The 11,797-nt window shown below is 43.2% G+C and overlaps 1 pseudogene; it reads left to right on the top strand.

Moving 5' to 3' along the window:
• The first annotated feature begins 1,248 nt into the window (after window positions 1–1,248).
• Window positions 1,249–1,860, top strand: LOC100764641 (annotated as a pseudogene).
• Window positions 1,861–11,797: the final 9,937 nt, after the last annotated feature.

Genomic DNA, 11,797 nt, shown 5'->3' with positions numbered 1-11,797 from the left:
TCTTCATTTTGTAGCTTTATCAGTTGAATCTCTTGTGTCTTATCTAGGTATTTAAATATTCATCTTAAACAATATGTAAAGGGTTAACATTGTACTAATTCATAGAGTCTTGTGTTTAAAAGTTCAGTTTATATCTACAAGTTTCCATTCTTTGTTTTTCGGTATCTTAGTTATGTAAAGCTTCTATAAACTTTACACTACAGTGTTACATTTTCTGTCTTAAGCAACTTTTGTTTAAGTCATATACATTTTAAATTATATATGTGTATGTATATGCATACACACACACACACACACACACACGCGCGCGCGCGCGCGCGCGAGCGCGACTACTTGTTTTCCTTTGCTATTTTTCTGTTGTTATTCCTTCCTGTAGATCTGAGCTTGTACCTAGTTTTATGTGTCACTAGTTTGCAGCACATTTCCCATTTTTCATTGGGAACATCTCTCCCGTTTTGACCTTCTGAATTTTTTAGTCTCTGTCAAGCCTTTGACTAGCACAAGCATGCATGTGTGTATACATGTTTGTGTGAGTAAGAAGTATGAGAGCAGCCATAAGCATGTCTAGTAACCAGGCAAGGGAGTTGGCTGCATTCATGTTCCATTTAGCTCAGGACTGGAGCGATTTGGTCACTTCTGGGCACAATTCTTCCGGTTGTGAGGACTAACTGTTCTTGACCAGGATTTCTGAAATGCCTTATTCAGCTATGAGATGTGTTGTGTACGTAATAGATCCTATAGTGCCTGATATTAAATATTTGAGGAGAGCAGGAGAAATCAGTATGAAAATGTGTGAAGAAGCAGTGATCTTTAGGGAAAGTTTCTGGTCATTAAGAAGGAAATTCCAGAGCTGAAATTTATCACTCTGTTCGAAGCGGAGATCCCCTTCTACCGGAAGATGTCAATAATGCAGGACACAAAATTCTAAATGTATCTTACTTTGCTTCCTTTCCTATGAAACTGAAAACCACTACATCTATCAGAATTCCTTATAGGTCACAAACTCAGCTGGGTGTGGTGGTGCATGTATGTAATCAAAACACTCAGGAGGCTGAGCCATAAGGATTGTGAGTTCAAGGCCAGCCTGGGCTACGTAATAAGCCCTATTTAAAAAAGAAGCTCCAGAGCAGGAAGCGCCCTGGGCTCTGCAGCCTCCCACCATCGCTGTGGCTGCCACCTCCGGGGGGCGCCCTCCGTGTCTGCAACTTGACCTGCGGAGGAGCAGCTGAGCGAGTGCAGGGCCCGGCCATGGCTGAAGATGCAGGAGCAGCCACAGGGGGCCTGGCCGAAGATGTGGGAGCAGCCGCCGGGGATATGGCCAAAGATGTGGGAGCAGCCGCGGAGGGCCGGGCCAAAGGTGAGGGGGCAACCACAAAGGGCCCAGCCAAAGGTAAGAGGACAGCCACCGAGGGCCTAAACAAGAACCCCGAATCGGAGGAGGACTCTCCTTTCAACCCGAAATCGCTGCCTCTGGGAGGAGACCTGCGGTTCATCCCCCTCATAGTGAAGCAGCTCAAGAAGCTAGGCTTGTTCGACTACTTCCCCCGGGACTACCTGGCCGACGTGGGCACCAAGTCACAATCCAAATCAGAAAGTGGATAATTTTGTGTCAACACATCTGGACATACAGGAATGGAATCCTAAAATGAACATGAACCAAGAACCAGCTGCGAAATGGGCTGAGGCAGAGTCTGGTTCAGTCAGGCATGTTAGAAGCAGAAGTGGACAGGTAGTGGATCCCAAACTAAATCGCATCTTCAGGCCACAGATAGAGCAACCCAGAAAAAAGAAGCTATGCCAGCTCCGCCTCCAGAACCCGAAAGCCAGGATCCTCCAGCGCCATCTCAAGATGCTCCCTAAAAACATGCCGGATACCCTTGAAGAGCTCCGTTTAATAAAGAAATGGGTTCCTGGTTCATATGAATATTAGTTGCTTACTGATGTCAAGATTTTGGCTTTGACTGGGGTGGGTGTCCATATTGGATGGAGAGCAGGTTTGGTGGTGGGACAATTGTCTACTTGCTCCTGCCTTGTGCTGCCTTTGACCAGCCTGTTCAAGGGTGTGACTCCAATAGATGCTACAGAGGTTTAAGGACCGCATGACTTGGGCTGTCCTGAACAAACCTTCATACCTGAGCATGGACCCAGCATGTGCAAGTTCGTGCTTGTGCTCTGCGGTATGCAGAAGCCAGGCTGGAGGTTAGCGCATCAGGACAGCAAAGGGCAATGGGAACAGATGTTGGAGGGTGGGTTTTGGTATTGTCCTAGATGTGCAGCAATTAACATCAGTAGCCCAAGGTGGTTGTGACCTTCCTGTGGTTGGGAGTTTCAGGGGGTTCCTTTCCCTTGTCAGAGGTAGCTTGGAGCTCTGGAGTGACTGAGGAACAAGTGAGGTACCCTGGGGTATAAGGAAAGCCCGGCGACCCTGTGCTGGTCCCCCTAGCTGCAGGGGCTAGTACTCTGGATAGGTGCTCAGTTCTCACGTTTGTGTTTTTAGAAAAACTACTAATAAATAGCACACACGTTTTATAATAAAATAATTTGATGACCCACCCTCCCCAAAAAGGAGGAGAAAGAGGGGAGAGGGGAGGAGGAAATGGTGTTGATGCTGCTGATGCTGCTGCTATTGGGTCCTGAGTTGGCTTAGCAGGTATTTCTTTTAAAAGAATTAAACAAGTGACAAAAGACTAAAAATGAGAACAGATAAGGACACTGCCCTACAGTTACATGAACTGACAGACACTGTGTGTTGAGGAAACTGAAACCATACCACATATTTCCTGTGCTGTTTGTTATATTTAGTACACAGTATTCACCAAGTAGAAGCAGAGCATAATCACTAGCCAGTTCGCTTGCTTTTCACTTGCCAATGCTCACTTTTAAATGATACCAATAAGAACTTGTGGGGCTTGCAAGGTGGCTCAGAGGCTAAGATTCGGCTCTTGTAGAGGACTCTAGTTCTGTTCGCAGCTACCACTGGTAACTCACAATCACCTACCTCTCCAGCTGCAGGAAATCAGATGTCCGCTTCTGATCTCTGAGGGCACCTTGCACAATCTGGGTGTTGGGCTTTCTGCACTATCTATGCTAATCTGTGGTCAGGATTAGAGTTTAGGATATGCAGAGACATGGGGACTGTATTACACTCTGCCTGTGAGTACTGAAGCCACCCCTGATGAAAGTCACTTGCTCTCACACTCTGTCCTGGATGTCAGTGATTAATAATGTCTATAAGTGGGCATGTGGTAGGGAAATAGAAATATCTCTGTAAAATTGTTTGCTTTCAAACTGCAGAAAAGTGTCTTGAAGCCCAGAATGTCTAAGTAATTACTTTAATGTCACAAATCAAGTAAAAGACTGGCAAGTGTTTTTTTTTTTGGGGGGGGGGTAGGGTTTGGAAGAAATTCTATAATCCCCGGCTTTGTGTTCTGATCAGTGTCTCTCTTCTGCTGTCTGACAGTGTGTATCCTCCACACACATCCTTCTGAAACCTGTGTTCTATTGAGATCTCCTCTTAGAACTCCATATGTCTTTCTGATCAACAAGCTTGATTGTTGCAGGCAAGGTGGGAGTTCTCAAACAAAGAAACAGAGAAAAGCCTCTCTGAGTCTGCAAAGCAGCCCTAAAAACTTCGGGCTTCTCTCTATCTAGCCTCTTTCAGGAGGCTGGCAGTAGGACACAGCGCTCCTTCATGAAGAAGATGTGGGTGGCTGGCCGTGACCACAAAGCTCCATGTCAGCATTTGATTCAATGGTATGTGCAAGCTCTGCCAGGACAGGACAGGAACAACAGAGGACTGCAGACTTGGGGGGAGCTGGAGTCAGGCGCTGAGAATTCTCCCTATCCCTCCACAGGGCATAGTAGCCAGCCTGCCTCTTTAACTGAGTATCTGCACAGTAAGTGCTTTTGTCCTTGAATAGACCTCCACATGTGGCTTCTTTTTAACAAGGAGTGGCCATAGTCCTCCAGTTGGGGAAGGCTAAAATCAGGGAAGGAATGTAGACAAGGGTTTACACTATGAAGACAATAGATTTTATTGATTTATTGGCCTATTGTGTGCCAAGCCCTGCTCACCAGCTCCCCCCTCAAAAAATAGTGATCATTATAGCTCAATACCTTATGTGTCTACACTGTGTGGCTGGGCTAATGGTTTCTGAAGTTTTTCTTTTTTTCATGTCTCAACGAGATCTTAAAATGTTGTGTGATGCCCAGTGATGGTGGTGCACACCTTTAATACCAGCACTCTGGAGGCAGAGGCAGGGGGATTTCTCTGAGTTCAAGGCCAGCCTGGTATACAGAGCTAGTTGCAGGGTAGTCAGAACCCTGTCTCAAAAAACAAACAACAAAAAAGACAAAAAAACAAGAAACAAACAAAAATGTGTGAGGGAACAGAGCTCAAAGACTTATTGCTTGCAAATGAAGATAGTAAAATGACAAAAGCAAGGTTGAGAACCAGTTTGCTAGATTCTCACATCTGCTTTAAGCTTCTTTAAAAGACCTGAAGTGGTCTCTGACCTCTCAGCAGTGTAGTTTTCAGTCCACTTAGCAACAAGTGGAATGGAGTCCCCAGACAGACAGGCTGAGCCATAGACTTGGCCTCACAGAATTCCCCGAGACTCATGAGTTTCAGTATCACAGTCTACTTTCACAGTCTAAAGATCCCCTCCATTTTCTGGGGAACACTACTGGGAAGGTTTGAATGTGAAGTGTCCTCTGCTAGCCCACATGTTTTAACATTTGGTTCCTGGCTGGCAGTGCCGTTTTTGGGTAGCATTGTATGTGTGTGGGTGTGGGTGGGAGGGCAACCTGGAGGAAGTGTTGCTATAGTAGTTGACCCTGAGGATTACACAGAACCCCAGCTCTCTCTGCTTCCTTGATTCCCAGAATGACAGAGCTAGGGATAACATGCCTCCCCAACTGCGATGGGTACAGCTCTTTAAACTGTGAGCCAAAGTAAACCCATCTTCAAGCTGCTTCTGTCAGGTGGCCCACCACACCACGGAGAGGAGAAACCAACTCCAGAAGACTATCTTCTGTAATTTTATGCTCAGCACTTTGCCCTCTTCTCAGCTCACAAAAGCCCAACCCAAGAGAAATTCATAGCACAAAATTCATCGAAGCCAGAGAATGAAACACGTCCTAACATAAGAATAAATTGAAAGCTGGAGTCTGAAATGGGTTAGTGCTAATGGAAGTCACTGAGTTTGCACCTGTCTGTTAATAGCCTTCCCGGTAGCGAGTCAGAAACTCACTTTGCACAAACTGTGACTATTTTATAATGTTAGGAAGGCTTAATAAATGCACATGTGTGCATCTTATAAATATCTAAGCAAGCAGAAGCCACTCAAGCACACTTCCAAATACATTTAATAGACTTATATTGATTAAATCCTTTGGAACTTTCAATACCATATAGAAGTTTGCATTATGATATTCATTCTTCACAGAACTCTGTGTCTTGGGCACAATATCGAGCTTTAAATGTGGAAATAAAAATCGTAGTACTATTTCTGGGGCTGTAGAGATAGTGCAGTGGCTAGAGCACTTGCTATTCTTTCAGGGGATGGGGGCTCAGTTCCCGGCACTCACATGGCAGCTCACAATCTTCTACAAGTCCAGTTTCAAGGGATCCAATGTCCTCTCTGGCCTTCTTGGGCACCGGGCATGCATGTGGTACACATCCATAAAGGTGGACAGACCACTCATACATATAAAATACAATTAAGTTTAAAATTAAAACCCATATTGTTCTGTTAGACCCCCGGAAAACTCAGGTATCCAGGGTCCCAGGCCACGACTGCGATTACCCCAATCACCAGGCGGATTCGAGAGCTTGATGCAAACTGCATGAGGCTTTATTGTAATTTAACAAGCTAACCCCATGTTATCTCGGGTCTTTCACCCACCCGCCATGGCAGATGGCTCACAAAAGACAGCTCGAACTGCTTCGGAGAGAAATCTTGTGGGGCAGTGTAAGGGGAGTGTCTAGGGGTACGCAGAGGCTCACGATTGGTATGCCTCCAGGCTTGGAGGGCTTGCCCTGTGTTGATTGGCCAACTGGTTGTTATGGCCCATAGGCCCTCCCAGGGTGGTTGCTATGGTCTGTTCATCTTTGCTGTGCGCTTCTCTGTAAAGTACACACAGGGTCGTAAAGCATAGCACCACCAGCTAACTTCTGATTGGTTCCTTATCATGAGGCAGGCATCTGACTTTCTAGTGTCTAGGACAAGGTCAGACAAGCACATGTTCAGCCGTTATGGCTGCCCAAAGGGGAGCTGGTCATTTCAGTCCCTTGGGAATTTTGCTTGCTATTTCATTTAACAATAGCATTCAATGAAAAACTCACAGTTTTTCTTCTTGTGTTTTAGCCTAATTTATAATACATTTCAACTTAACTCTGGACTTGCACTTTATTCTATTGATCAGGCAATTATGTGCCCCGAACAGCACCTCTGATGAAAGCAGTTAAAACATTGCCTCTGTGTGTACATTTGTATATTTAGAATATTTTAAGTGCATCACTGAGCTGGCCCAAAAGCATGCAGCATACTGAAGCTTAACCAAAGTGATGTGATAAGACAGGAATTATGGAAATGCAAGGTCTAGTTCCGACCAGAATCTGCTAAATTATGGTGAAATTGAATGCATGTTTTGAGGGCTACCAACTGCATGACAGTAGACAAAGCTAAAGACACATCCAAAGTAGAAAGGGTAACCGTGTTCTTCATTTAAGCCCGTGATCCCATTCAGTAAGTTTCCTCTTAGAAGGACAGGACAGAAGGTAGCAGAAGGTAGGCATCTTTCTTTTTTTTTTTTTTTTATGTGGATGAGTGTTTTGCCTGCATGTATATAAGTGCATGCCTGGTCTCCTTGAAGAACAGAAGAGGAACAGGGATTACAAGCAGTTGTAGCTGTCACATGGGTGCTGAGAACCAAACCCAGGTCCATTGCAAGAGCCATAGTTCTCTTATTCTCTGGGCCATTTCACAAATACCAGAGACATTTCTTTTCATCTTGGCAGTGGGAACAGGAGAAAGAAAACTCATCTGAAGATTTTAGAACTATAACTAGTCCTGTGTGTGCTTTTGGCCTAAGTCCAACCTTTTCTAGAGTGAAAAAAAAACCTCAACTTTGAGATTTTAATAAAATTGCACTGTGTTTTGATTCTTATTCCCAGATTATAAGAGGGAAGCTAGAATATTGCCAGAGGTAGATAAATCTATTTCAGCATGACATAAAAGAATTACATGGATAATGGAACAAAGGACATTAGGTAAAGATTTTTAAAAAATGACAAAATGACTACATGACTAAGAACTGTCAGATATAACCCTGCAGGCCTAGCCAGATAAAACCCCCCAATACTAGAATTAACACATACTAGATATAACATAAAAGTTATTTGATTTGCTTGAACAAATAAGGTCTGAAAATAAAAGCAAGCTGTAAGAGACTAGCAAGACAGATTTGAAAAAAAAACTTGAAAATCAAAGTGACAAAATATAAATGAAATTAAACAAAATGAATCAAATAGAAGTAATGTGAGTGAGAACTGGATAGGTGGCTCAGGAGTTCAGAGCATTGGTTGTTCTTGCAGATGACTGGGTTCAATTTCCAGCACTCACAACTATCTGTGGCTCCATTCCCAGAGGATCTGGCATAACACTAAGTCCTCACGTGGTATCCCATACACTTACAATTGAAAAAATTCAGAAGACTGGAGAGAAAGAATGGCGGAATACACAGTGAACAGGCGCTAGTTTAAAAGCCTTTATTCCCAGAGTTTCTCAAGCCTGAACATCTAAACACAGAAGACATGAGTAAGCTCAGAGGTCAGGACTGGAGCTCAGTCCCACACAGACTGCAATCCCAGAAGGAAATTACAACAAGAATGAGTGAAAAAAGTGAAGAGATAATTGAGGATTTTCCAGATGACACCAGCTCTGATCCAAATGTGGCAAGATGGTCCACACCATAGAAAGCTCTAGAATGTGAAGGACTTCGGGAAAGGGTAAAAAGCAACTACTGAAGAAACTTGCCTCTTGTTTCTCATCTCTGAACAATATAGGAAAGCCAGACGTGGTGGTGTGTTCCTGGAATCCCAGGAATAGAGGCAGAAGGGTGAGCTATTCAAGGCTGCCCTCATCCAAACAGGAAGCCTGAGGTCAGCCTGTACAATATAAGACTTGTCTTTAAAAAGAAAATATGTAGAAGGGGAGCTTAGTGGTTATGAATACACACTGGGCTTGCAGAGGACCCATGTTTGTTTCCCACTACCCACACTGGGCAGCTCACAACTGAATATACCTCCAACTCCAGAGGATTTGATACCTTCTTGTCTCTAAGGGCACCTGTATAAGTAGGCATGCATGTATACATCTATATGATTAAAAATAAAATAAATCACTGTTTTAGTAAATCTCAGTAATATTTTTCAATAAATGAGTGAATTATATCCAGCAGATTCAAGACGAAAACCTCTGATGGCAAAATCTGTATACAAACATCATATACAACAGAAATCTTTGCTTCAAAGGATTTATGCATCTATCTTTGCATGTGATTTTGTCTTCTTTTCCCCCCTCCCAGTGGTGGGCACTTGTTACGGTTTGATTGAAAATATCCCACACAGGCTTACATATTTGAACACTTGTACCCCAGTTGGTGGCACTGTTTGGGGAGGCTATGAAACCTTTAGGAATGAAAATAATGTTTCCTAATTGTCTTAGTTTGGGTTTTTATTGCTGTGAAGAGACACCATGACCGCAACTCTTATAAATGAAAACATTTAATTGGGGTGGCTCACTTACAGTTTCAGAAGTTCAGTCCATTATAATCATGGTGGGGATCATGGCTGCATGCAGGCCAACATGGTTCTAGAATAACTGAGAATCCTATATCTTGCAGGCAACAGGAAGTTGTCTGAGACACTTGGTAGTATCCTGAGCATAGGAAACTTCTAAGCCCACTCCCATAGTGACACACTTCCTCTAACAAGGCCATACCAACTCCAACAAAGTCGTAACTCCTAATAGTGCCACACCCTATGAAATTATGGGTGCCAATCACATTAAACTATCACACCAAATTAACTCTTGTTTTGTTATGTCACTGTCTGAAATATTTAGAGATTGTATACTTCCAAACACCACATCAAATGGCTCCCTGAACTCTGCAGCAGAGGTGTTGTTTTTATCTAAATCTCAATCGTTCGATTTACTAATAATGACTCAAGAACCAGATTCTGTGGCAAGGGCATGCTAGCTCAAAGAGGCAGAGAAAACAATCAGTTGACCTTCCTCCTCAGCTGATGTCGCTGAAAAAAACTCCTTTCTTCTACACTGTCTCAAATGAAAAACCTCAAACTAAATGTCCCTCCCTTCTACTTCCTGTGCATCTCTCTATCTGTCCTCCTGACTCTCTCTTAGTCTTTATGTTTTTTTTTTCCTTAATAATCCTATGCTGACTTCCTGTCAACTGGTTGCTTGCTCCAACTCTTGACCTGTGATTGACTTTATTTAACCCTGCTTACAACATTCAAGCAGAAAGCTCTTGGATTAAAGGTGTGTGCTAGGGTTCAGCCATACCACAACTAGACACAGGATTTTCCAGTAAGTAATTCAGTCTTGGGGTTCACAGTATGGTCAAATATCCTGAAACACAGTGGTACCCTCTGAAGCAGTGATACCAACTAAGGTTTGTACTTCATAATAGCCTTAAGTCTACATTTGTATGGCTTGGAAAGGTCATAATGTATGCATTTCTCTCTCTGCTGTAATATGGAAGTATTAACTACACATAAACTTTGATTTGAGGATAAAATGATAATGTATGTTGGGTGTTTTGTTAGCTTGGGCTCAGAATAAGTTATCAATAGGCAGTAGTCACTGTCAGACACTCGTTCTGTTATTCATTTCTGTTCCCTTTCTTCTAATATCCTCAGTCACATCCTGGACCCTTTTGTGCGTCTTTTTGGCTTCTGCTTTAAAACAATGGCTTCCAAGTTTTCTGCAGCATCATCAGCAATGCTTAACAGTTTGGTAGACATATGCCTCCTATTGGATCAGAAACTCTGGAGATGGTGTGGTGTGGTGTGTGTGTGTGTGTGTGTGTGTGTGTGTGTGTGTGTGTGTGTGTATTACATGTTTGCATAACCATGCTCATGAACTCCTAGGTCATATGAAGGTGTCAGGTGTCCTTCTCTATCACTTTCCACCTTATTCCCTTAAGACAAAGTCTCTTGCTAAACCTGGAACAATGCTGGTGACCAGGAAGTCACAGTGATTCTCTTTCTTTTCCTCTACAATACACACACACACACACACACACACACACACACACACACACACACACAGTGGGATTATAGGCATAGAGACAATACCCAGCTTTTTATTTGGATGCTGGGATCTAACTCAGTTCCTCATGCTTGCACAACAAGCAATCTTATTCACTGAGATGTCTCCCCAGTCCTGATTTGTGCCTGATTAGGAGTGAGTGTCATGCACACGAAGCCTTAGCTCCAAGCCTTGTTCAGGTAGCTCAGAGAATAAGCTTTTACAGGTGTGGAGAAGCTATTCGTTGTCACAATGTTTGATGTAGCCTTCTAGCAATTGATGGAGGCTGGGATGCTCAGTATCTAGAAATATCCCTCCACTGTCACCTTCCCCTGAACTTTCTGAAACTCTACATCTTTTCTGAGGCATGGCTCTTCTCTTGTATACTGCATCTTCATTATCCATGTTAGTCCAGACCATTATCTTTCTTAAAGTACGTTGTATATATCGAATAGCTCTCATTTTCAATGTTCCCAAAGAAGAATATTTTCTTATTTCTCCTCTATGAAGGCATCATTGGTTTCATAGTAAAGGACATGGACTTGAGGGCTTAAGAGATGGCTACGCAGTTAAGAGCACTGGCTGCTCTTCCAGGGAACCTAGGTTAGATGTCCCAGAATCCACATGATGGCTCACAACTGCCTGCAGCTCTAGTCCCATAGGATCTGATCCCCTTGTTGTGAGGTTTCCACCAGAGAAGACTACTTGAACATGGGTTTGCATCAACAGAAAGTCTCAGCAACTACACTGAGTGTTGGGGATCCCAGGGTATCATTGAGCCTTTCTCAGGGTGAGCTTTTAAGTACAAAAAAAAAGCAAATTCTGGGTTGACACACTTCAGTTAATAAGAACAGTTAGCCAAAAGTAGAACTACAGACGCCAGAGAACAAGGTTATTACATTAAGAGACTTTCCCAGAACTACAGACCTAGATAGATATGGCCTTTGTTTTCATTTTGGCAGGTGGTGCAGTCTACATGCTGAATTTTATGGCTTGATTGGCACTTCTATCATGGTGTCAGTTGTGCTAAGGTCTGGGGGCCTGTTACAGCCCTCTTCTAGCTTCTGTGGGCACTGGGCACACAGAGGATGAACAAACATACATGTAGTAGAAACACCTATACATATAAATATAAAACAAGAATTTCAAGTCTTTTAAAGAAAATATCTCAGACTGGAGAGTAATAATGTCTAGGTATGAATTCCAGGTATATCATTCCCCTAGCATGTAACTTGAGTCTTAAAACTCATCCTTTCTCTGCCTCAGTTTCCATATCTGTATAATAGAAATGAGAAGAGCTCATGTATGAACAGTTGTGAGAGCTGAGCCATTAGAATAGTACTTGGCACAAAGCAAGCATGGTAAAATGCTGGTTACTATTATTCTGCCTCCCCTTCAGTCTGTAGTGTCATGAATCTGCCCCTACTTCATGGGCCTCACTGATTGAGCAATTGATTGATTTC

The sequence above is a fragment of the Cricetulus griseus genome, chromosome 4 (genome assembly GCF_003668045.3).
Source record: "Cricetulus griseus strain 17A/GY chromosome 4, alternate assembly CriGri-PICRH-1.0, whole genome shotgun sequence".
In the NCBI taxonomy this organism is placed as follows: domain Eukaryota; kingdom Metazoa; phylum Chordata; class Mammalia; order Rodentia; family Cricetidae; genus Cricetulus; species Cricetulus griseus.
Note: the sequence above shows the minus strand (reverse complement) of the source record. Positions and strands in the feature narration are given on the sequence as shown.